A 4,567-nucleotide genomic window follows, 5' to 3' on the forward strand; every position below is an offset into this window, starting at 1 on the left:
GTAGCAGGGGGGTAGCTGGACTGGACAACGAAGAAACAACGGCTAGGGGAGGTTGGGTGGCGAGAACAACAACTAGGCTGCAGTGAGGTGATTCTGACAGCTGAGATATTAGCAAGGAGGCACAGGGAATGGTTTTGCAATGGCAAGGCTGGGAAAAGTGTTGAAAGAGTAACTAAGCTGCAGGGAAGCAGTTCAAATGGTTAGAACAACAATGGATAGCAAGATGAAGAGCTTACGAGGCTGCAAAAATGAGGCAGAAGACAGAGAGAAGGTGGAGGAAGGTGTGGGGATGGCATAGCAGGGTGGCAACCAAGATGGCAAGCAGTTGGCTTCTAGACGGCAGGAAAACTGCTCGGAGAAAAACCAAGAGGGTTGTTCCCGGGCGGCTGCAGCAAGGAAGGCAGCTATGACAACAAAGGGAAGAATGCGGGGAAGGGGTAGTTGGGGATAGTCACCATCTTGGGGGTGAGATACAGCCCAAGTGCTACTCTTCCATCGGATACAACCCTCAAAGGGAAATATGAAATGTCAACGATTGTCCTGAACAAAACACAAGAAACAACTAACCCTAATACATCAGAAACACAAATATATAATATAGGATAGCGAGGAGTGGCCCAAGAGGACTAGTCGAGTCTACCGTGAAAAAAACCTGTTCTGATTCATTCCAGGCATGAAAACTGAAGTCGCATGGTCGCGGTATGATTCTGTGTCTGGTCCCTGTATGTGGGATCGCGGAAGACGTCTATATACGTTGCACTCCCACATCAGTCTCCTGAGGATAGGAGAGCTTCGACCCCATCTGTCAAAGCATATGTCTTCTCGTAGTATGGCGTCAGGTTTGCCCAATTGAATATAACAAAAAATGGCATAGTATCCCTATAAAGGGACTATTGTTATAGATTCTAAAGTGCATCCTAATAGAATAAGTATACATTCTCTTTTGGCACAATATGAGCTGACAATGTGGATAAAAGAGTATTCTCATGAATCTGGTATCGAGCCACAGAATTTGTAAACTGTTTCACCCATTTTTCATGCTTTACTAAACGTATCTGATAAACAAGTATGTGAGAAGGAATCAACTCTTTGAGGAAATCTATGACCGATTATGAAAGACCTCTTCTTCTTCTCTAGTAAAACCTAGATCCCATTGAAGAGTCTTATTGCAAATCTCTAAAGGCGCTTTCCAACACTGTGGGTCATCCCTCCCATCTGACCATTTGTTGGTAAGAAAACTGTTGAACTGAATTTAATACCCAAATGACACCAAATGATCTTACAGAAGTAGCTCAAAAGCTCTTCATCTCTGATATGTTAAATCTAGCTCAGTAAAGGCAGCTCACAAGGAATTCTATGTATCAAGGAATCCTAAAATTCTCTTATCTGAGATTGCCCTCTTTATAGTATAGGCTCCTCAAACCTATGGCCCATTTGGATATCCAATGCCAGTCCTATTGATGCTCCTCAATTCATGCTAAAAAAAAGCTCGAAGCATCACAACTTTACTCTACATGAACACCCATTACCTCACTATCTTCTAGAATAACCTAGACTAATCCAGTGGGAGGCACTCTCGTGGGCTCCTCTTGAATCACTAGTGTCTCTTTCTCGTCGGCTTGAGGTTGAGGCTCATCTCTAACATCTTTACTTCTCCTCTCGTTGTTTATTTTTTTAACCCCTCCTTGATCAGCGAAAGAGATCATTCTCTTGGTTGTGCCCAAATCCATAGCATTTGAAACACTTTCTAGAGGGGACAAATTTAGGAATGTTGGTTCACTTCACCTGTTCTCCTCTTTGAATTAGCTTCTCCTTAGAACAAGGTCGGCTTGGATGTTCCCTTGACGGTATTATGACCATAAGATATTGGGGATGAACTCTGTCCATAAGATGTGGTGATCATGCAATAATGTTGTCTCTCCACTTTGAAGTTAGGGGATGCACATTCTGTATGGAATGAACTGGAAAGTACTGGCGCTGCATCTCCTATATCATATGGGACCAAGAAGTGGTCTTATCTTATCCCTCTCGCTAGCCTAAGTGCTTCAAAATTTTCCATCAAAATAATGTCTCTTCGTTAGCGGCTGGTTTCACCATTCTGTTTGGTGGGACTTTATGGTGCTCGAAGAAAAGTTTCATGGTTTGAAGTCACTCGATGAACCTGTCTAGATCCAAGTGACCGTCAAAATGTGGCAAATCTACCGTTACCTCAAAATCATTACTTCTCAAATATTTTAGGTTGATTTTTCGAAGTTGTGGCTCTTCATCTCTGAAATCTCTAACCGACACTTCATCTATATATCCTTTAACAGACACTTCATCTCTGTATTCTCTGAGAAATACTTCATCTTTGTAATCGAATGGAGTTTGGGTGATTCTACCGGATGGTCTAGCACTCGGCGAAGTTGTCGTTGCATCTCTTCCATGGTAAACTCTTGATTAGCGTCTCACACTTACCCTGACGGTGGTGTGTTTAGGGTTTGAGGTTTGAGTATGTGGAAGAGGGTGTATAGGGATAATGTAGGGTGTAAGGATGGTTTGAGTGGAAAATGATGGGAATTTTTTTTCTTTTGGGGGTGTTTTGGGGGGAGGGGTGCGGGTTGGGGGTGTCGGCCAAATAAATGTCGTGGATTTTTTATTTATAATTTAATTTAATTTAAATATTGATATATATGTGATTATAACTACATGAAATAGTATTTCAACTTTGAAAAATAATGTTTCAATTTTATTTATATAATAATATTTTAATTTGAAAGAGAGACTAGATGGACCTCACATATTTGATAGTATAGATGGTTGAGCATGATACCACAAATAGTACACTATCCTGAAGGATAACCATACCATTTGTTAGTGGGCTTAACCAACTAAACTAATGAGTTTGTGACATCCATCTGATCTACAAAATCTTTTTTTTTTATAAGTCGACAAGTTCCTATGAAAGATTAACTAGGATTTATATTAAGTTGGGTTATTAAGTTCTCTATAGAGGCAAACCCCTATAGTTAATTATATCTTAAATGACCGAAATCACTTAAAAAAACTCTTGAATAAGATCAATGGTTGTCTTTAAAATTTTAAAGTTTTGGTTTCCAAGATATGACACAGGAAATTCAAAAGAGAATGGTTCAAAATATGAATAAATATTTTCCAGAAGTTAAAGGAATGAAAAGTAAAGGATGTCACAGATCTGACGGGAACCCCGGTGACTTTTCAATTATCCTATTGTTTGGCTTAAATTTTTAGAATGTTATTTGAGTGTTTAATCCTGCCAATTTTATTATGTATGACTTACACTCGCACGACACCCGATTTTGCAAATGATCTGGGAAAATAAGTGGATTTACGTCGTACCGAACGCGACCTCAGAATTTTAAAGAGAATTAAGACTTATAATGCACACTAGAGTAGTGCAAAGGCCTAAAACGAAAGTGAGTATTTATGTCGCACCAGGCAGACTACCTCGAAGTCTTATGGATGTGTTATTTATTCTATGAAAATTCTAATTGAAGATCGTCCTTCACTTCGTTGTTGTGGTCTCGTTCGTCACCCTCCGTCTGCTTGCTTCCGCGTTCTGCTTTCTGGAAAGGCTACTCCAAGCTCCTTAACATATCGATTCTAGGTTCAAGGTTTTGATGTGTATAAATATACAATTGTGAGGTCAGTGGCTCGCTATAGGGTGCCTCATAAATCGGGTGTCCTACTATCCTCTATCCTAACAGCCCCTGCAAGTATATAGAAGCAGCATGAATAATAAAAAGGAAACATGCTACGAAGCACAGTAAACAATAAACAGTAACATCAAAAGCATAAACTATATGTATACGTAGTAAAGTACGGTAAAGGAGAATGGTAAGTAAATAAAAGCAGTAAAGTATGCAGTAAAGAAAGTAAAATGTTGTAAATATAAAACAAACATGTATACCTACCTGATGGGTCTATAACTCCTGTAAATGTAGTCAGTGTCGCAGGTGAAAGTAAACGAGTTTAATGAAAAATTTTACATGCGGTAAGCATGCATTATACTAATAGGAATGAATAGCAAAAACATCACCTGAAAATCTTGAGGAAAGCCACAAAAGACTCATGGTAACTCGAAGAAAACCATTAGAAATACGAAGAAAATCCGAAGGAAATCATGAGTGATCTAATAAAACCGTATGAAACGTACGAAAAATCCAAAGAAAGAAGCATTTGGGTCAGGGTAAGCTCAGATTTTAGTTATTCTCGATGGATTTCAAAGGCTACCATCGGTCATCTGTATGTATGGAGCCCGACATTTAACTAGAAATTTCCAACAATACAATCTAAGGAGGGTAATCCTTAGCCCAGTACAGGTAATTGACTAGTGGATAATCGGATTATATTACTTAAAATTTATATTTTGGCATGCATATAGGTTTCATGCATATAAGCAAAATTTATATATATTTTGGCAGTCAAAATATTTTGTAAATAGTGTATTTATTCTTATCATTATACTTTTAAAAAATTTAATTGTCCCCCCACAAGTCAATCACACAGTCGGGCTAGGACTGTCAGCAGCATAAAAAGGCAAGGATTC

The sequence above is a fragment of the Phalaenopsis equestris genome, unplaced genomic scaffold (genome assembly GCF_001263595.1).
Source record: "Phalaenopsis equestris unplaced genomic scaffold, ASM126359v1 Scaffold000021, whole genome shotgun sequence".
Lineage (NCBI taxonomy): Eukaryota > Viridiplantae > Streptophyta > Magnoliopsida > Asparagales > Orchidaceae > Phalaenopsis > Phalaenopsis equestris.